The sequence below is a fragment of the Hipposideros armiger genome, unplaced genomic scaffold (genome assembly GCF_001890085.2).
Source record: "Hipposideros armiger isolate ML-2016 unplaced genomic scaffold, ASM189008v1 scaffold_527, whole genome shotgun sequence".
Taxonomy (NCBI): domain Eukaryota; kingdom Metazoa; phylum Chordata; class Mammalia; order Chiroptera; family Hipposideridae; genus Hipposideros; species Hipposideros armiger.
Genome location: NW_017731877.1, coordinates 260,270 through 283,550, shown reverse-complemented (window position 1 = coordinate 283,550; position 23,281 = coordinate 260,270).

Genomic DNA, 23,281 nt, shown 5'->3' with positions numbered 1-23,281 from the left:
GTGAAGAAATAAATGACCCAGGGGCCATGTTTGGCTCATTGATATAATAGTACCTACTTCATAGAATGCTTGTGTGGATAAAATATGAATACATGTGAAGTGCTTAGCAGAGTACCTGATGCATAGTAAGGATAAAACAAATATTATAATTCTTATTATGTTACAATAATACTCTGCCTAAATGAAACTTGTGAAAGAGTAATAAGAAAAAGCAAACACCAAATCTGAATAAAAAGTAGTAAGTTGGTAGGTCTTATTAATTATTGAAGGACAACTAAGGGAGAGACAATAAAAGAAGTATGCTGTTCATTAGTAGAATTTCGGGTTTTTTTCCAGCTAGAGGCATTTTGATTTGTGAATTTGCCACCTAGAGACAAATTGAGAGAGATGTGAATTTTCTCTGAAAAATTTATGTAGCTATTTTCTATGGATTTCACACCTGTGAAAGATGGTTTTCTCATTCCTGTCTGATTCTTTGTTAGTGAAAGATACCCATAAGGCCTCCACACAGCAATGGTGGTTTCTCTGTGAAAGTGCCCATTAAGCAGCACATTTGGTATTTTTATTAAATAACCATAGTTCATTATACCAAATAAATAGTGGTTTGCTAAATACTTGCCCAGAAAACCGTAACATATTCTGGCTAATCTACAAGGAAACCACCAGCTAAGAATGCCCTGCATCAAATTTTGAAGATTAAAAAAAAAAAGTTTCATGGCATATATAAAAAAATAAATCCTAAGTATTAACATTGTCCTGTTGCTTGAGAAGTTTGCATCTGGAGTTTAAAATAATACATTCAGAAAGAAATTTTGTGAGAATTCAAAGAAAATTAGTTTGAATCCTTTGAGTTTCCCACACCTGTGTTTTGTTCACTGGATCACCCAAAGTTTTTAGGAGCTGTCAGGTACTCATATGCTACACCAGCTCAGAGCCTAACATGCAAATGCTTCTTGTCCTCTTTCAGGAAATTACTGTTTCTCAATAACACATTTCATGCTCACAGATAAATCCAACCCACACCTTCTAACCTTCTAACTTCTTGGAATCAGACTTTCTGTCCTTCTAAGATTACCTGGCTTAATGGCCACCCCAGAGAAGAACAGATTCCCAGTAAAACCTTGGGCTTATCAGGTTTCCTGAAAGATACCTAAGAGCTAATGCACGCCTGCAGGAGGCTTCTCCCTTGGAAAATGGAGTCAGGGTAAGATCTCAGATTTGAAGATAAATGGGACATGATTTAAATCTGAATTTTTGTCATTTAACATTTCCAAACTCCAGTTTCCTCATCTGTAAAATTGAAATGCTAATGATATAAGAGTATCTTGCACATGATGTATGTTAGTTCCCCTGTCTCCATGAGGATTGTTCGTCGCAAACAAAGAATACACTCTTGCTCTTTTGGGAAGGAAAGGGGGAATTTTAAAAGGACATTAAGTAGGGGCCGGCTGAGTGGTTCAGTTGGTTAAGAGCTCGCTCAAGAGTGCGAGCACTGAGCAACAGTGGTTCGAGTCCCTGCCCGAGCTGAGCAGCCACTGAGCTGCCAACAGGTGGCAGGATGGCTCAGCTAAAAAAAAAAAAAAAGGACATTAGGTAGTCATGGAATATATTGAAGGGTTAGAAAAACAGGTTTGAAGCTAAGCTAAACTTTCAGAATCAGCACTCAGAACCACACTCCAGAACAGCTGTGATAAAACTCTCCTGCCATTGCTATTCTTACCTGATCCCTGGATGCCAGGACCGTGACCTTGCTGCAATTATGAGATAGACTAGGATATCAACTGCACTGTTCCCCCAAAGCTGTCCCCCTATGCTGTCACCTGTGTCAGCAAAATGATGTCCCACTCAAGGTCTCTCTTTTTAGGTTACTCACTTCCAATTTGAAATCCTGCATAGGTATTTATGACAGGTGAAATATAGGTCTCATGCCTTTATCTTACAAGGGCACTGAGAAGCAAAAAGTGTTCTGGATTTTACTTTATGAAAATGGAGATCTTAGGGAGGACATTACCAAAATATAGGAAGGGTAGTCAAAAGATGCTGGATCCTTTCATGCTTCTTTTTTTAGGTCTAATAACAGTAATACTGTTTTTTGGTTTTTTTTCCGCCTACGTTTGCTAAGTACTTAGCACTGGGCTAAGTGAGACTACAAATATCCCCACTTTGCAGATGAGCAAATACAGGCAGAAAAAGATTAAATAGTTTGCTTTGGTTGGTAAGTGGCAGAGCCAGGACTTGGACCTCTGTCTATCTGATTCCAAAATTCTGGATGGGAAATCCCTATATGATGGTGGTTCACCAGACTGAAGGCTCTTCCACTTGTACTTAAATTCTGTTTCCTTTTTTAAAATCTTGCCCTGAGAGTTTAAAGACTTTGCCCTGTTATCTCTCTGCTAGTGCTGTTTACTCAAAGCTAAGCCTACCCAGCAGCCCTCCCACTCTGCAGAAGAGGTTTGGGAAAGTAGGTCAGATACAGAGCATAGACTCATCTGAGACTCTAGTGATCAGGATGTGAAGAAAACCACCTTGGTGTCATCGATTTCATTGAGAGATGCTTCAATATAAAAAAATGTAAACTCCTTGCCTATGTTTCCCATTCCCCCCCCCCATAGGGCTGTTGAACATAGGCAATGAACACAGCGCAGTGAACAAAAAATGTCAGCCACAGTCATTCTGGCTTGATTTCAAATTCTGGTTTTGTCACTAACGGTCAGTGTCAGCTTTGAAAATGATTTAACCCCTCGGAGCCTCAAATTTCTCATCTATAAAATGTATGTAACTTTCAGAGTTATGGTGAAGATGGTACCTGTTGTGATATTTTGATCCCCTTTCTCCTCCATGAATCTTAATTCATTTCCTAGAACACAGAGTCTGAGACAGAGCTTATCTGCTAACACTTTATTGAAACCCCAGGGACGCAAGAGTGAGAGTAAAAGGGGAGTGAGGCAGAAAAGGAGGGAAAGCAGATACAGACGATGTATTATCAAGCTGGCCATGGCTTCTCAAAAATACTGCTGGTTGCTTAGCCCCAAGGAACATTTCCAGAGGGACCTTCTTGAGTCACTGAACCTCAGAACAGTTTGTTCATGAAAATAAAAAAACCCCAAAAAACAGCAGTTTACCAGCTGGACTCTTCCCACATTCTTTTGCTTATTGATTAAATCTGCCCCAAGACATTAATTGCCCTGTATCTCTGGGATGTGGAGCACCGTTCCTCTGGGCAGCCCCTCGAGAAGCCAAGGTGGAACTTGGATATCAGAGATGCCGAGTCTTCTCCCTTCTCTCCATTCTTGAGACAATGCCAAGGCCTAGCTCCCACCTCGGAACGGGGGAAGTGCAGAGACAAGGATGGCAGGGGGCGAGGTGACAGTGTCAGTGTTGGCTTCATGTTCATGGGAAAACTGTGAGCCATTGTTGATCTGCTCTGGCAGGGAAAGGAGGCAGATGGCCGGGGTCTAGAGGACAAGCAGTGCTGAGTACATCGGTGTGCTGCAAACTAGGTCAAGTACACTGTGTTCAGGGGATTTGCCATCTTAGGAGTCATGGTGGAAAGCAGCACCTATCCTGCATGGAAGCTAGAAACCCTTTCCTTGCCATTGCTGTTGTCAGGATACAGCCAGGCTGTATTCTGGGATGTGCTTGTCAGATACAACCACTCTGGGCTTTTGACTCAGGAGCTAGGGATTTCCAGAGGTGGGGACGGCCCAGAAGCCCTCCAGGTGAGGAAGAGACAGCATGAGAAGCTATATCAACTTCCAGGGGCCATAACATCAGGTGTCCGGCATCAGAGGTGCCTGTGCCCAGTGGTGGCAGTATCTTCCTGGGTTTGGATGTCATTCCTAACATTTCCACACTCCAAGTGTGTTTCTCCTAGCCTTCTTAGAAGATCCTGTGAGCTATTTATATCATCTAATATATTGCTTTTATGTTTAAGTTAGTCAGGGTTCTTGTATCTAAAACCCCTGACCAACACAGTGATGATAGGAGAATGTATATAAGTGGCAAAGTAGTACTTTTGAAATGCTAACCATTTTTTCCCATTCACTCTATTCCCTATTCAAGCATGTATGTCTTTACATGCCTATCTTTTCTGGGGAGAAACATGATAGGGTGAAAACAGAGGGAATGAAAAAAACAGTATCTGGTCTCCAGAGGCTGGTGACCTTGGGAAGGATAACAACAAAACTCCAGCAGACAAAATATTTGGGAGATATCATGGGAATGAGAGTTGATTTCTCTTCTCCTTCAGGCTCCTATACAGGAAAATTATTTCCCCAGGGTGGTGAGAGGAAGGAAATATAGGAAAACATCAAACCGCCTGAGATAATATTTCTGTTACTTCCAGAGAATGGGCTCTCAAGGCAGATATTAATTTGAGTGATATGGGAAAATAAATACTTATTTGCGGCCTGAAATCTATTCATGTTAGATGTCTAACAACAAAAGAAATCATATAAAATAATTCCACCAACCCTAGCATAAGCTTAACATTAAAATGGGTGCTCAATGAATAGCAGTATTTTTATTCTACTTATATCTAGGTAAAAATAGAGAAATATGTGCTCTGCTCTGGCTAGTTAGCAAAAGGAAATCTAGGCGCTTCGGTTGGTGATGTGTTCTGTCGGGAGATGAGCATCAATACGGCTTAGAAATCTCACAGTCACTAAATCTCACTAAGTACATTTAATCAATAATGTGCTTGGTTGGGGAAGAAAAACAACACTGATGAACATCCCATCCTTTTTGTCTTACGGGTTTGTACTAGGTAATCACAATAGGCATATGCTGCTGTAACGAGTTTCACATTCATTAATCTGGAGGTAAGTGTTAATGGAGCCATTAGAGTAAAACATATAAACTCGTCCTAGGGAGCCATTTGTTCTCTGAGGAGAAGCCATACTTCTATAAATATCTCAATTTATCTCTACAAGTACCCTAAGCATATCGGTCAAAACCCCTATCAACTCCAAAAGGTAAATGGCATCAGCCCCAATTTATAGGTGAGCAAAAATCTAATCTAGACTAGGCAAATTGGCAGAGCTAATAACCCAGCTCTGTCTGACTCCAAAGCCAGTATGTTACATAGCATCAGATTCAACAACCAGAAAAGGGATAATGATTATCACAAAATAGGTTAATAAGAAATTTGATTGCATGTCATAAGGGAAAGAAAAAAACAATCCAGCTACACAATGGAAACTAACAGCAGAGTTGTGGGAGAGCCCTGCAAGCATCAGTGGAGGGATGATTAGACAGGGAAAGAGGTAGGAATACAGAGAGGTGCATATACCTATGTGTACACACACATGTATATGATATACGAGGTCTGACAAGTTCGTGAACTTGTTGCAAAGATGTTGCTAACCTTTTTTGGTATCAGAGGGATTATTCATTATGAATTTGTAGCAACTGGACAAACAGTTAACCAAGTTTACTATTTGGAAGTGCTGAAAAGGCTGCATGAAAAAGTTAGAAGACCTGAACTATTTGCCAACAATTCATGGCTCTTGCATCATGACAGTGCACCAGCTAACACGACACTGTCTGTGAGAGAGTTTTTTATCAGTAAACAAATAACTGTATTGGAACACCCTCTCTGCTCACCTGATCTTGCCACCTGAAAATAAAGGAGCTATCGAAAGGAAGACATTTTGATGACATTCAGCACTCAAGGGTAATACAATGACAGCTCTGATGGCAATTACAGAAAAAAAGTTCCAAAATTGCTTTGAAGGGTGTAATAAACACTGGCTTGGTGCATAGCTTCCCAAGGGGAGTACTTTGAAGGCGACCATAGTGATATTCAGCAATGATGTAGCACTTTTTCTAGGATGAGTTCGTGAACTTAATTTTCAGACCTTCGTATACATATAGATATCATCAGCTTTCTGTTTCTGTGAGACCTGGATGGCTTAAACATGGTATTATTCCTATCGTTCCTGAACAAATGTGAGACAGACCAGAATAAATATAATCGACTCACCAGTGTGGTTCCAAGATGAATGAACTCCTCAGTATGTTGGGGTGGCCTTGTAGGGTGCTTGCTCAGAAATGGGAAATGGAAAGTTAAGAAAAAGTTAGTTCAGAAATAATTTATTTCCATGTCTTTACCTTTGAAAACTCACTAGTGACTCTGACAAATAATAAATTAACTGCCTCCTTTTTAGTATTGAAGGAAGAAAATACTCTTTGGTTTACCTAATATAGTATAACAAAGAATCTCAGTAGTCAGGAAAAATATGTTTTTTGTCATTTTAATTTAATTTCATTTTTTGGCCACTTTTGTTACTGTAATTTAATTTTGCCACTGTAATTAGACTTTTATTCTTTTAGGAACAGCCAGTCCTATAAGCATACATTTTCCAGTGGACCACTTAAAGCAGCGGTTCTCAACCTTTCACAGGGGTCACCTAAGACCATCGGAAAACACATATTTTCGATGGTCTTAGGAACCGAGACACCGCTCCTCTATCTGTCTCCAGGCCCACATGCAGATATGCCCACATACGAGTCTATGGCGACCCCTGTGAAAGGGTCGTTCGACCCCCAAAGGGGTCGCGACCCACAGGTTGAGAACCGCTGACTTAGTGTAAGGAGAAGTGAGGCTACTTTTGCTTCTACCCCTTCATTCCTGAACCCGTGTATTCTTTCTGTTGAAGACACAGTGTGATACAAAGGTCTTTGATTCAATGCATATACTGCGTATGGGAGATGCCCCTCATCCTTGCAGTGTTGCCTCCAGAGTGGTACTGAAGCTATGCTTTGCACAGGAGGTCTCAGTAATGACCAGTTTCTGGGCAGTAGGGTATATGATACAACCGGTGAATCCTATGATTATGGGCTGACTCTTACATCTTCTTTGTTGTGAAGTGGGTCCTCTGATTTGATGTAGTGTCTGTGATGTTATTTGGGAATTTGCCATGCCATTCCATAAGCCTTTGGACTGTGGCATTGGCTGAGGCCTAGAGGCCAAGAAAGACAAACCTATAACGGAAATAAATTCATTTTTCTCTTCTGAGAAGAAACTAATGGCTTTCTGAAGCATGGAATGGGCCACTAAGTGGCCATAAACTGGCTCATTGTTCTCCTTGAGGAATGGTACCGTACTGGGGACTCAGTGTCTGTTGCTTGCAAGGTAGATGTTAGGCAGTGATAGTAACTTGATAAGATTGGGTAAGCAGGAAGACCCTGCTGGTGGACCCATGTGTCATTTCCATCTCTGCCACCATAGCCACTGTATTCATGTGTTCATTGTGTCATCACTGGTGTTGCCAATGATGGAGGTTGGAAGACATCCACTGGCAGACACATTTTGTCTACTTGGTCATTTAGTGCCTCTTTCATAATCAAGCTCTCTGGTTAGCATTAACATGTGGTGCAAAGACCTCCACACTTTCTGCCCAGTCCTGTGAATCCATCAACATGCATCTACTCCAGACTTTCATGTCTCACGTCTTCTAGTCTTTTTCCTTTTAGGTCCCTGACCAGCAGGCTAGGCTATTTGCCACTGAGTTAGTATATATTCTAACCTTGGGCCATTTCTCTTCACATAAAGTAGATGACTAGATATACCACTAAAGGCTCTACCCAGTAGGAGGATTTTTACCATTGTTTTACACATCCACTCCTGAGTGAGGCTCTAATCTTGCACTTGTATATCAAGCCTACATATTTGTAAATCAATCTCTGACTTTTTGTTTCTCCGTCAGCTGGCTGTATGGGATGAGAGAGAGAGAGAGGGATGCTGGAGAAACTGTCATGGGTGCCATGACTGGTGCGGTTTATACTTGATCTGAGATGTACCTCTTCCATATTAAGATGGATTTTTGGTGAGTCTGCTCAACTTTTTGGGTTGGCCAGTCTGACAGGACCCAGTTCATGATAGTTAATTCCTGCTACATGGTCTTTTGGTCTCCCATAGTTAGGTGCTCTACCTCTTTCTGTTTCCAGGAAGCACAATGCCTAATGGGTGTTTTGGGGTTCTAGAGGCAGCATAGTGTTGAGAATTATCAGTGGTGGGAAGCCCCTGTGGGAAAATCACAGAACAGGTCTATGGGGCTCTGGAGTAAAGCCATGCCACTTGCAGCAAAGAATTGTACACGTTTTGAGAAACAACTCCTAGTATGCTTACTGGGCTAGGAGCACCAGTAGAATGTTGAATAGCAGAAGCAATAATGGGCCTTTCTGACTTTTTCTGGTTCTCAAAGGGAAAATGTTCACTGTTTCAGCATTAAGCATGTTTCCTGTGAGTTTTTTGTAGATACCCTTTATCAATTAAAGTTACTCCTTCTCTTCTTCATTTGCTAAGAGTTTTTAAAATTATTAATCTTGACTTTTATCAAATGCTTTTATAACATCTATTAAAGTATGTTTTTTCTCCTTTAACGTGAAGACTTTCAACAGTTTATTTTTAATATTAACATACAAGCATGCATTTCTAGGATAATTCTTGGTCATGAAGTAGTATCCATTTTACATATTATTGATTTTAATTAAACATTTTGTTTAGGGTTTTTGCATCAATGTTCTTAGGTGCTATGAGTCTGTATACTGTCCTTGCCTTGTGTTTGCCTTTTGGTTCCCAGACCCTACTTTGCTCTACTTTCTGATACTGAAGCTCAGGCTCTGAAACTATGTACAGGACACTGCTGTTCTGTAGTCTCTCTGCTCTGAGATACCATCTTTCTTCTCGAACTAATGGCCTCAGAATGCTAGCCTCAAAAATGAATTGGGAGTGATCCTACCTTTTCTATCCTCCGGAATTATTCTAATAAGATTAAAATATTTGATTCTTGAGTGTATGTAAGTATTCAGTGTTGAAGCCACTTAAATCTGGAACTTTCTTATGAAAAGATGTATGGTTGACCCTTGAACAATACAGAGGTTAAGGGTGTCAATCTCCTCAAACAAACAGAAAATACATGTATAACTTCTGATTACCCCAAAACTGAACTACAGGCGCCCCTCAGAATTTGCAGGGGATTGGTTTCAGGACCCCCATCGATATAAAAACCTGAGGATGCTCAAGTCCGTTATATAAAATGGCATCGAACAATGCATACAATCAGCCCTTCATATCTGGGATTCCCAACCGTGGATTGAAAATACATACTATTTTTGATCTGTGGTTGTTTGAACCCATAGATGTGAAACTCGTGAATATGGAGGGCCTACTGTATTACTGACTCACTTTCTTTAACAAATATACGACAATTCAAGTATTTTTTTCTTGAGTTGGTTTTTATGAGTTACATATTTTTCTGGTAATTTGTCTATTTAATCTGACTTTTCAACTTTATTGGCATGAAGTTGTTGATACTATTCTCTTATTATTTTTACAATGTTTGCAGAACTTAATATAATATTCTCTTTTTCACTAATCCATATTGGTTTTTTTTTACCTTATTTACTTTTGAGAGGCTCCTTACCTATAGGAATGTTTAATAACACATTAAATATTGCACAGCTATTTCAATTTGCATGACACCTAACGCATTGGTGCAATGTAATTGAACTATGTCCACTGTTGGAATTCAGAGACATACTGACTTATTTTATGCCCTGTGGGTCTTATAAGGAAATTGGATTGAAAAGTGAAACAGCAGGACAGTAAGTGTAGAAAAAATATGTCAGAGTTTCAGAGTAGGCTGGCTGAGCTCAGAATGCTGAAGGAACTTGTAGGTCCATGAATTATAATAGTAGGCTCTAGTCAGGCTCACAGACTATACCAGTAACTTGAATAGGGGAAGTTTACTATAAAGAATTGATAATTAGGTAAAAGATGGTTAATTTTAAAGAGGTAGAAAAGAAATGCAAGGCATAATAAAGGTAGCAACAGCAGAAAGTAGCTAACACTCATAAGACTGAGAGAAAAGTGAGTAATGAAGGAACTTAGAAAGATAGGGGAGGGCCCTGCAAAGCTGAGACTCAGACCTCTCAGCAGAGGATATGGCTGGTGGAGAATATGCTGCCAGTGACTCTATGGAAAAAGAAATTTGTTGGAGGCCCCTCCGTGCAGAAGTGTAAGAGCCACCACCACTCTGTTGAATTGTGCTGGGACCAGCACAAGATGATCCACTCACTGCCACAGAGAAAATAAAACCAGGAAGAAGAAAAGCCCTTTCTTTCTCCTCCAGGCAGGCACTCTCCCTCCAGCCATCTCCATTGGCAGGGCCTAGTATTGCATTGACCTGGCTGGCAAAGGAGAAATGTAATTTGCAGTCTGAGCTCCAGAATCCCAAAGTAGAACAAAAAAGGATAGGAGCTGAGACACATTAACTTAATAACTGGCACAGTTTAAGTTTAAAGCTGTGCTGATTAGCCATGTACTCAATTCTGCAACCCTCAATCTTGGAATGTTTCTGCCATCTGGGAAATAGGAGACTGTCATATAAGAATGTCACAAAACAAAAGTGGTGTGACAAGAGATCAGAAAGCTCCCTCCAAGTAAACATTTTTGGGAAAGGTGGTCACATGAAGCAGGAATGACCCTCTGCCATCAAAGATTACGGGGCATTAGGGATTTATATGTGATTGGCAGCTGTAGGAACAGCACAGTGGCATGGAAAATGGGCAGGTTAGAAGATGTTGTCAGTGGTTTGAGAAGATAACTGTGGGCCAACACAGCAGTAGCAGTCAATAGAGCAGAAAGATGGCAGCCCAGAGCAGAGAGACTGCAGAAGAGCAGGCAGCAGTTCCAATCTGTGGTGACAGCACAGCTCATGGCGCACAGCCATCCTGGCTTCACCCACACACCAAAGCTACTCATTTCATCCCAAAACATGAAGGAGCAATAAAGGTCACATTGCTTTTTTCCTCCACATGCAGACTAATCTGCTCTGAACCCACCTCCCACACTTGGCTATAGTAAATTCAGTTTGTTACTTCTTTAGTTTTCCTTTCCATGACATCTTAAAATAAACTCAGGCTTATATGGCATAACAAGAATGATGTCCATTGAGGTCACCTATCTTTTGATTTCTCCTTTTGCTATGTGATGTTGCTTTCGAACTCTGGTTTTTAAGTTCTAGTGAAACACCTTATTCTGGGAATACTCAGATATCCTGCTCACAGGAACACTCCACTGACTGCAGACACACCTCTAGATTCCCTTGTTGCTGATCTCTCCTCATAGGGTCCAATCTCTGCACTATCTTATAGTCACCCTTCACTTAGGAGGTAGGATGTGAATGTAGGATGGGTTTTATGTTTTCACCGTTTCCTAGAATCTGATAGTAAGGGAATAGCCACCAGTAAATTTCACTCCCCACCTCAAGTTCATTCATATTTCAGCTTAGGATTTTCTCCACCTTCAAAACATAGGGCAATGACTGTCAACTACATGTCCGATATTAGGCCTTGGCATGGCAGCCATGGGAGTGTGGCACTCAGATCTCCCTTCAAGAGAGAACGTGATGCAAAGAATGTAGTTAGTGGATAGCATCCAGCTGCTGCATTATCACAATCAGGGCCCATGTTCACACCAGTGTCTCACTCTCCTCAGTCTGCTCCCAGCTAATGACTGAGCATGGCAGGAGTACTAGAGCCGGGCCAGGCCTGCCCAATACTGGGCTTCTCTGATGGACACTCTTTGTTCTGGGGCTCCCCATTGATCTAGATAAGACTTTTTTAGAGCTGCTCTGTAGTCTTAGACTCTTCTTACCCATTTTTTTAAATCCTTCATTCCATTTTCCCCCTCATATATGTCAGACTTGCATCAATCACAGTCTGAGGCTGTACCAGTTTACGTCTGCTCACTCTCTTCTTTATCCTTTACAAGATAAGCTTGTACTTTTAAATCCATCTTGGTGTCTTCATTATGGAGGATCTGAACTGCCATACGCTGCAATATAAATTTAGGAATGTTCTCCAGTTCTCGTATCTCACCTTCCTTTCCCTGCAACCACTCCTCAAAGATGCAAGCAGTTCAGATCTCACATCATAAAGCTTGGCTACTTTATTAGGGAAAGAAATATTACAACAGTGAAAACAAAGTAAATTAATATCTCGTTAAATTCTACTGCCAGATAGGCAAATATAGTGTGTACTAGAACAACTGCCAATATATGTTAAGACATATAAACTAAGGTAATTTACATTTTCATGTGGAAATGGGGGAAACAAATAAAAGAGACAATGGAAACGAGAAGGTATTGCTCAGAGCCAGTCATTGTAGTCTTGGAGACTCTACCTAACAAAGTTTAATTTTAAATTGAAGAGATGCAAAGAATGAAGATCAAAATGGATGCTAATAGTCTGAGTCTTGTTACAACTTCCAAATGATGTCATTCTGGCAATAACAAAGAAGTGCCAACCTTTGAAATATATGAAGATTATTCTTGGAATTGTAAACAATAAAACAAAGTACAAAGTCATATAAAGCAGAGACAAAAGGAAAAATGAATGGTATTGAAGATATAAAAGTGGAGAATGAGCCAATAAGAATGACTGGTATTTACTTCAAGAGGTACAAAGCAATTGAGAAATGGGAAAAAAAATATTAAATGGGTGTGTGTAGATGTATATTTATTATAGTAAAATAGACAAGGCTTATCAATCAGGTTCTTTTGCCAGTTTACCTATATAACAGTGATGTATGGCTCCCACCAATAGATACATAATTTCACTGGTGGCAGCATTTTTCATGGCACTGTAGAAAATCAGTGAAAACTTGGAGGAAGCTCACTTTTTAGCCCCCAAAAAGGGAACAAGGTAAGTATTATCCTCTGTCTAGCTGTCATTTTTGTTTTTACCTTTAACATATTCAGCAGATTAAAAAAAAAAAGCAAGCAGGGGCAAACTTCAAATTCTGACAACTCCAGCTGAATTACTGTGGGAAAGGAATGCTCTCAGAAAAGAAAAGATTTTTGAAAGCGAAAAAGAAAATATTTAAAAAATGCAGAGAAGGTGGCATAGTACAGGGTAAGGCGGATAATTGGCAAAACAGAAGAGGATTAGCAAGGGAAATCTTTACCTAGAACAGGATAGACTTTAGGATGTATAGACAATGAAAATATTTTTTAAGGAACTGCAGGGAATTGATCCACGATCAAATGAGCGATGTCATGCAGCATGTCTTACATAAGTGCTCTTCATAAAGGTCAAGATCAAAATCCAGGGCAGGAGAGAGACAGTCCTTCCCACGAGAATGCCAACAACAAGAGGAAGCTTAGCAACACATAATCTTCAAATAACTCAAAACTAAAAATAGTTGGAATTAGTTGACTAGGAATATGTAGGACAAAGATGGCATGGGTAGAGTTAAGTGAAGAGGTTTTAAAATGAAGAGAATGAGGATGAACAAAATTCTATCTTGGGAGATTTTCTGGAAGAAGGAAAACATGAAAGACTACAAATGTGTAAAGAAAAATAAAATACACAGCTTGAAAAATAAATTACATAGAAAATAGGATGGTAAACTGGGTGAAGTGAGAACAGTGATGATTTGAGTGTTTATAAGAAATTGATGTTCAGTATTTGTGGAAATTTAGTTGACATCAAATCCCTAAGACATTCTAAAAATGTTAGAGAAAAACCCCTCCTTATATTTCTTTCAACAAACATTTATTAAGGTGCTACTATATATGTCTAACTTAGTTGTGAGTATACATCAATGAATAAAACTTCCTCTCAGTCTGAGATGTAAGTCAGATATATGAACACTTCAGGACAATAAAATGTTTCATGCTCTGTGATAAGGTGTATTAGTTTTCTATTGCTGCTGTAAAAAAAACTATCACAAATTTTGTAGCTTAAAACAATGTAAACTGATTATCTTATAATTTAGAAATCCAAAATGAGTTTCAGTGGTCTAAAATCAAGATATTAGCAGAACTGTGTTTTCCGGGAACCCCTAGGAGAACACTTCCTTCCCTTACCAGTTCCTACAGCCTATCTGAATTCCTTTGCCTCTTTTCATCTTCAAAGCCAGCAATGGCCGGTTGAGTGTTTTCCATGCGGCATCACTCTGACAATGACCTCTTGTCTTTCTCTTTCACTTACAAGGATCCACTGGGCCGATCGAGATAATACAGAATAACTGCCCCTATCTTACGGCCAGTTGATTAGCAACCTTAATTCTCCTTGCCAACTAATAATATATTCACAGGTTCTGGGGATTAGGATGTGGACATCTTTAGAGGCCATTACTCTGTTTACCACATAAGACTATTTACAGGATACAGTGAGAATGTTTATTTATTCAACAGATAGTTACTGAACACAGAGTAGGTGTACCTGGCATGTTTTTGGCACACGAACATTGTGTTTCTTCATTCTATAAACATTCAGAGCTTATTGGCAGTTTCTATATAAGGAAGAGATGTGATCAGCTTTGTGTTTCAGAAATAAATTTTGATTTCAATGCATAAGATAGATTATGAATGGGGATAGACTGGAGATATGGAAGTCAGTATTTCATTTGCACAGATGAAAGATGATTTCTGAGATAAAATAGAAGCAACATAAAATATAAAAAGAAAGTAAAATTGAGTTCAGTTTTGTACAACTGGCACCTGTGGAGTTTGATATATCTGTTGAATCAACAGTGCCCAATGGTTGCCTTGATCTACACGTTGGGATTTATTTCTAACAGAGAAGAAAAGGGGAGAATACCGCTGCTGGTCCCTTTCTGTAGTCTTGCTAGCTTTCCCAAAGGTGGAGTAGGGAGGGCCTCATTTGCAAATGCAAATTCATCATATTGTATTGAAATATTATGCTTTCATGTATGTATCTCCCCCTGGACTTTGAACTTTCAGAAGTCAGTGTGTCGCATTTTATTTATTTAAATATGTATTTATGTATGTAATTTGGGGGGCATTTTCAGCACATAGCATAGTGTCTAACCCAGGGTAGTTCTCTAGAAAATATTTTGAGGAAGAATGAATGTAATGCAAGACGGGGCTCTGCCCAGTTTGCCTACCATTTAAAGAAGGGATTCAGTAGAGCAAAAGCCTGTGAAATATCAAGGTAAAGGAAAATGAATTATAAAATAACCCTGAGTGAGGAGATATTATAAATAAGTTGGGGTTGAGTAGTTTCGTTATTAGCTTCTTTTGGAGCTTCTTCTGAAAAGGATTGAAAAAATACCTCTAATGTGTTTCATGAAAATGTCCTGAGCATCTGGATGTGATTGACGCTGTGTCAGAATTCAAATTTTGCATCCTGCTGTTTATCAGGAAATTAGAGAAGATCAGGAGCTTGTCAGTCAGTGCAGAATGTGGACTCTTATGAGACATTAACATTTGGAAACAGGGTGATCCTGTAGCAGGTTAAGTGGATTAAAAAGCTGTTTATAGAATAGAATGAATATAATTATTGAATTTAATTCACCTGGCATGTGGTTATTTCCTCAAATATATTAAAACCAGATCAGGACTGATAGAGCATTAGATTTTTAAAAATATCTATATTTTCTAAAGCAACAGTGGAGAAATTGTTGTTTAAAGATAAAATTACAGAATCTCTACATAGCCTGTGGAACTTGCCCAGTAGTTTTACAGTGGCAGAATTTCTCTGAGAAAAATAGAAGTACCTCTGGGGGCATGTTTTCTTTGACCTTCTGAGTGTGTGGGATGAGGGAATTTGTGAACTTTTCAGTGTCAGTTCACAGCAGTGAATGCTGCCTGTCTCAGAGGGCTTCCCAAAGAGGTGGTAGCTCAGATGCTGACTGACTGAAGAAGATGACGCATAGAGTCAAAGGCTTTCCTCCTGCCTTTTTGCTAGGAGAATCATAATGAGGGCTCAAAGAGTGTCTTCACCACTGACTGCTGCTTCTACAGGTGGAGCAGCCTGTCCAGTCATTCTAGTTATGCCAAAAAGTCAGTTTGCTGCATTGGTGGTATGACTGAGCAGCCTGGCTAGGTAGGCCCAGCTGGGTTGGTGAGTGAGTCTTCATTGCTTCAGTTTATTTGATTTACCTGGATAAACACAGCCTATTTTACTACCTTGAGAGGAAAGGAAAGATACATTATAACCTGTTAAACATTTTAACTCCTGTTTCTCTGTAAGAAAATAATGTTTTGAAGTTATGCTCTGGCTCTTCCTTTTCTATCCTCTACCACTTTTCAAAGGGGTCTAAATAATTCTTTGTGCATTGGGAAGGGGTGATGAATCGTTATCTTTTGGTCCTTTCATGTCATACATGCCTCTGGTTTGCTTCTGAGTTTTCTTGGGAATAGTATTCATGGTGTTTCAATTTCTATGGAAGACTCTGGAAACCATACCCAAATGGGGTATCATGTAAAAGAGGGATTAAACTTACTGTTTTTGGCTTTTAAATTTAGAACAAAAATAGGTAGGTGTATGTCAATTTAATTTTCTAAATTCAATACATGCTAAATATATTAAGTGGCATCCATATGTCAATATTCTACTGTACCTGAAGATACAAAGATGAATAAGATTCTAAAATCCCTCAAGGATTAAAGTTTGATAGGAAAGTCAAGCAAATAGAACAACGATAGCAACACAATGAGAGAAGAGCTATTTAAAAATGTCCACACAACACTGTGGTAGTACAGAGACCTACCAAAGAGTAATCTAATTTAGAAGTTCAAAAATGATTTTGCCTCTATAATCTAAATAGATCTACAAAACAGTGGAGTGTTTTTCCCTGTGAGAAACTGGATTTTCTGTTACTAGAGCCTTGCAGGACATTTAGTCCTCTCCAAAATGTCCATGGAGACATTTGGTCCACATCAAAAGGCCCTTGATCCATGGTAGTATTATTTTTTTTTAAATGTATTAATCCAGTAAACCAAAAGTATTAATAAATGTTATGGGTTATTTGAACTCAGGGATGTTTTCTAAGCATGGATTAAAAAAAAATACAAAAGCCAAGTTTATTTGTTCATTTCTTGCATTTGAAGTACTCCTCGATGGCATCCTTGGCCTGAGATGCTTTGCCGTAGTTCGTAACCACCACACAACTGCAACCAACCACTTTGCAGGGTTTCCCTCTCTGTCGATTTTACTAAAGCCTACCCATTCCCCTAGTTTCTTTTGTCATCAACCTTAATTAGGTTGATTTGGTATTTAGCACAGAGGGTCTCCGCCAACTTGATGTATATAGGCTCATCGCCGTTGGATGCGAGCACACAAAACGCGCTTGGCGTTTGTCTAAGGCTCTGGCAGCTTCACTAATTCCATGTGCTAGGCCGGCAGTGGGTTACCGGTGGAGCCAAATCTTGAATGCTCGCAAGCCTCTGCCTCTGCGCCACTCCATGGCGCCAGGGAAAAAGGTAAGCATGGATGTTTCTGATACGACCAAATGTCAATGACCTTTGGGCATGGACCAAATGTTTTAGCGTATGTTTTGGACAGGACCAAATGCTCATCAACCTTACTGGAGGTTTGTAAGTCAAAATTAAACTGGAAGGATAAAACATAGGGGAAGGGGATGTTATATGAGTTAGCTGTGAAATTGATGGTGTTTTCAAGTTAGAAATTCAAGGATTCTTTAACCACCAGCGAAAGGCTGAAATTTAACTGGTACACCCCTGTGTAAACTCAACACACTCCCTTGACGAGGTTGGGCTCCTCACTGCCTGGTACGCCCTCTCTCCTTCTCCACTCCTCTGCTGCAATACAGCTATGACAGTTCTCACTGAAGAGGCCATCGAGGTCTCCTGCACGCTGCTCCTATTTATTATCATGCCTCTTCTTCTGCTTCCAAAGAGTCTCAGTGATTCAAATTCCATGACAACCACCCTTTTGTAGAAACACCTTTCATTTCCATCTTCAAAATGCTACAACATATGTTAATGTGAGAAAATATTCTGTGCCCTCTATTCTGGCTCATCAGTGCTCAAATCCCTCACTATCTCATTTGCATCTGAAAGCAGTAAGGATTTTTCATGATAGCCTCGAACTTCAGGCCAGATCACTAGGTGTTTTATTTTATTTTTTCAAGTACAGGATATTGCTTTGAGACAAAAGTTAGTCCCTAAAACCGTAGTAACATTTATTGGCAAAGCATGCTCACAGATAGCGCTTTTAAATTAGGTTTCCTGTTACCTTTTAACAAGACACAATTTCTGCTTCATATCTATTTGCTCCTGAGATGCTTGATGATTTCAACTTGGGCTGACAAGGGAGAGACACAAATATAGATTTTGTTCCAAAGATTTTCTTACAATGGGCCAGAGATATAACAGAATGAAGAAGGGCATGAGGGCAGCAGTTTTTTACGAGAGGCTTTGGCAGGCTGCTGCATTCATTCTTTGTCATGTTGACCAAGCAACCTCTTTGTGCCAGACTCTACTAAATCCCGATCAAATGAAGGAAAATCAGACAGGGTTCCTGGTGCTTAAAAGTTAATAGTCTAAGACAATGCAGACTCTTTTTTCTCCATACTTCCTAGGAACTGAAAGAAAGGAAATTGGATTGTGTATTTCAATGTCAAGTTAAGATACAAACTTTATGATATAACTCAGAATGGGGAGGGAAATATTAGCACAGTAAAACCAAAGTATTAGTTCACAGGAAATATAAAGTGTCAGTAGAAGGAGTATTATTCCTTGTGTAAAATCAGTTAATGTAGGGGATCATCAAAGAGAAATAAATCTCAGAACATCTACTTGCTTTTGGAAACTCTGTGGGAGAAAAACAGCAATATTCCAGAATGGAAGCCCTACCATTTCATCCCATCCCTCCATCTTTAGGATCACAGCTCATCGCTCACCTTTCTTGCCTCCATCCCCAGCGCTAGCTACCAGAGACTAGATCCAGCCTTTTTGCTGAGCAGCAGGAACTTGACATAGGACTAAGTCATTTACATTCTACAGCTAAGAATGAAAATTTTGTAACACATAACAAAGGGTTATTGAAGGCTTGATTATTTCTGCAGGAATGCTTAGTTGAGATCGTGAGATAGAGGATAAAGAAATACATGTAAATCAGAGGGCAACAGGTAGGTTTACATGGGGTAGCCTCTCCTAATAAGCAGAGAAGTCAACATCTTTATGTGATAGTAGATAGAGATCAAAGTAGCTAAATTCATGACATGATGCTTGATTAATTCCTCCACTACTTGAAGCCATTCTATAAAGGGCTTCTTAAACCATTTTTGGTATCCAGCAATTAGTTGACTCAGTAAGATAGAGGAGGCACTATAAGGAACATCTTACTGAGGAGAGAAAATCATCTAGTCACAGGTATAGACCCAACTGAGAGAATTATGAAATCATTTCCCAAATTACCCCCTTTCCTGAGACTATCTAGAGAAATACCCTATAGGTGAAAGCAAACAATAAAAGAGCCCATGATATGGGTTACATATAATACCCGAAGGAAAAAATGTGTAACAATTATAAACAAGAGCCACAGGAAAACTGAGGGTGCATTTATATCTTTCAGACATCTCTTCCCCTGGAAAGCCTCCTCTGAACCCCTCAAAATGTTTATCTTTCTCTGAACTGTCATGGTACATCATATATAGTTTGTATTTATGTGGTTGTACTTGTAGGTTTACTTGCCTATTTCCTCTTCATTTATGTACCACCAGAACCTAGCACAGTGCTTGATATAGAATTTGTGCTCAATAAATATTTGTTGAATGAATGGATTATAGGAGTTGAAGGATAGACTGGGAGTGAAAATATTATGTACTGGATGTATGTAGAAAACTTAGGAAATTAAAAAATCGTATCTAAGTGAGAGTAAGAAGGTCTGAACTAGTAATGGAATGGAGATCATGGATGTAAGAGAAATAGGCAGGAAACAAATGAATAAAACTTAACAGCCCATCGCTATGTGAAAGGAGAGAATGACCTAGAAGACTCTTAGGTCATGAGCCAGAGTGTGGAAAGGCAACTGATGTCAAACACACAGAAGCCAAGCTTGTTCGGTGGGAAAACTGTTCAGATTTGGTTATGTTGAGTTTAGAGTATTATTGTAATGTCTAGTTGCGTATGTCTCAATTGTGTATGTAGGGGTTGAGGGTTTTTTTTTGTTTGTTTTTTAAGATTTTTATTGGGGAATTGGGGGAAGGGAACAGCGCTGGGGAATTGGGGGAAGGGGAACAGACAAGTTGCTGTTGTTTTTTTCTTCAGTCTAGTTGTGGAGGATGTTGCTTCACTGGCCCAAGTTGGCACCATCATTGCGCTCTTCCTCGGTGAGGCAGATCAGTCACCGGCTTCAGGACGGCCGCTCACTGCGGCTGCTGGCCGCTCACGCTGGCTGCTAGCTACATACAGTAGCCCATGGCAACCCACTGCAGCAGGGGCTGCAGCCTATGCCGTTGCCGGCGACTCATGGCAGCCCAGCTCCAGGTCGAGCTGTTGTTCAGCATCTTAGCTGTAGAGGGCAGTGTCACGGGCCCTCATATGTGGGATCCAAACCGGGCCCTCAGGCATCCCAAGCCAGCTCTTAAGCAATGCGCCACTTGGACGGCCCTGGGGCTTGAGTTTTGAGTGCATCTATGGAAGTGATGAAAATGTGGTAAATACTTGTTAGAATACAACATTTGAAGACATGAGAACATTTGCTGAATGATAAAATATATATCAAGAAGAAAATAGGATCTATGAAAGAACCTTGGGCAATATTTGCATTTCAGGGATTTGAGGACGACAAAGACCTTGAAAGTGTTAAAGAGGCCCAGGAAGAACCAGAGGTTACCTTGATCAAAGGTAAAAATAGAAAACTTCCTGAAGCAGATAAGAAGTGCCCCGAATACAGGTTAAATGTCAGAGAGACGCAGTCTTCTCTATATTTAGCACTTAACTGGGAGAAATTTTTGACTTTTTAAGCAAAAGAAGACTAAAATCTAAGAGTAATATGCATTTTTTTCTAATCATGGTGATGGGAATTGAGGTTAATTGCTAATTAATTACTCTATTTTTGTTACATTTCTAGCGGGTTCACTCTAAAACATGGTATATTGGAAAGATTATTGGCTTTAGAATCAAACTTGCCAGGGTTTGAATTTTATTTCAATACTAATTAGTTATATGACATTAGGAAAGTTACTTAATCTTTGAATCTCATTTGATTCAAGGGTAAAATGGAGATAGCAGTTCTTACCTTTCAGTACTGTTGTGAAGATTAAGACAATACATATTAATTACTTATCATGTCATTTATAGTAGATGATAAATACATATCTGTCCTTCTCTTAGTCCCAAAGTCATTTAATTCTCATGAAGAGTCTCTAAAAATATACTTGCATGTTCTTTTGCCTTAATATAGACCTATAAGAAGCACTAATCAGGGCTTTATGGGTATTAATGGAAAGATACCGGGAAAGTTTGCAAAATGGAAAGAGCTCTCTAGGAACTAGGGAAACTCTGTGGAAGCATGCTTACATTGGGATTTGCACCGTTGGTTCTGCTCATACCCCCATTTCCAAAGATAAAGGCAGATGTGGAGAGGGAATCCAAGCCTGTAGAATGGGAAGAAAAAAGTATTTTTCAGGAGTCACGTGAACCCTAGTTCAAAAGAACTAGAACCAGGAAATCGTATTTTTAAGATGCTTCTTATCCTGTTCTTTTATTTACGCTTATCTACGCCTGGCTTTATTCTTTTGTATTGTAAATAGAGTGACTTTATATGCAAGATGTGGTTTGTTAGCAGCCAAATTATTTACCTTCTAGTGAGAGAAAGAAAGAGCCAGCATTACAAAATTCCTGGTGAACAACTCAGCTAATCTGGTTTACCCAATGCCCAATCCTGTAGTAATGGCTAAAGCTTTAGGGTCCTAGGACTCTCCCAATTTGAGTTGTGAGCCCAGTCAGTCCTGTGGACACTGGGAATGGGGTCTGTTACCATAGTGTTGGAGGAGATTATTGAGAGGATGTGACCAACTGTTGACCCTTGAACTGTACTGGGGCTCCTCACCCCCTCCTCTGTCCTTGGAATGCATGCTCTTGAAATCCACTGTTGTTGATTTAGGAGCATAGGCTTGAGAGAGTAAGGTGATGATGAGACCATCTGGATGGTATATGTGTGTGAACCCAGTTAGGGCCTTTATAGAAATGTTTAAGATTCTGGTGGGTGTATGCAGAGAGCTACTTGTCTTATGGTCACTTGAACACAGCTTCATAAGTAAATTCCTTTGCTTATTAAACCTGCCACCTACCAATCTGGAGTAGCCTGCCTCTTCGATCTCTCCTTGCCCTTGTGTACGGGGTGAGTGTGTGTGTGTGTGTGTGTGTGTGTGTGTGTGTGTGTGTGTGTGTGTACTAACACATAGACAAGGGTACTGGACAGGCAAAAATGAGAGCCACTACAGGATCATTTTGTTATTTCTAATCATTATTCTTATTTCTTTTCCTTTCTTAGCACATTAGCTAGGACTTCCAAAAGAATGTTGAATGGTAGCACTGGTAATGGATATCTTTATCTTTTTTCTGACTTTAATGGGAATGCTTCTAATATTTGCTGTAAGATTTAGATAGATACCAATTTAGGGGAGTTCTTTCTGTTCTTATTATGCCATGAATATTACTTTTTTAAATCACGAAAGGGTGCCATGGTTGAGGTAAACTGAATTTTTTCCCCTAAAATTTTAAAGATTATTGATTTTTGTCATTTAACCCATTAATATAATACATTAATTAAATTGATAGATTTTTTAAAAATGTCAAATCAATTTGCATTGTTGGGATAAATCCTCTTTTTTACAACATTTTAAAATTGTTCTACACACTGAATTTCATTTATTAAAAAATTATAATTTTTGATTCTGTATTTATAAGTGAGGTTTTCTTTTCTTGCGTTATCTCTGCTCAGTTTCGAGATTAATGTTTTTCCAGCCTTACAAAATGAATCGGGTAACTTTCTCCTTTTTGTTAAACTCTTGAGCAGTTTGCATAAAATATGGATTATTTCTTGTAAATTTGGTAGAACTATATGTAAATGATCTGGGCCTTTTATCTTTTCATTAGGAAGAAGGTCTCTGATATCATTTACATTCTTTAGTAGTTATTGGTCTACTCAGATTTTTAAACTTTGTAAACTGATTTTAGTATTTAGTTTTTTCTAGAAAATAGCCTTTTGATATGTTTTCATGTTAATAAACAAACTTATTTACAGCATTTTCTAGGATTATAAATGTTCATATATATATATATATATATAATTTCCCATTCTTAATATTATTTATTTGTGTTTTATCTTTTTATATCTTGATCTGTTTTACCATATATTTGTCCTATTTTATTTGACTTTTTAAATAACTAGTTTTTAGCTTTGCTTTTTATTCTTTTTCTTTTTTGGTTTTTATCTTTGTTATATTTCTCTCTCTCTCTCTCTCTTTCTTTCCCACCCTCCCTCCCTCCCG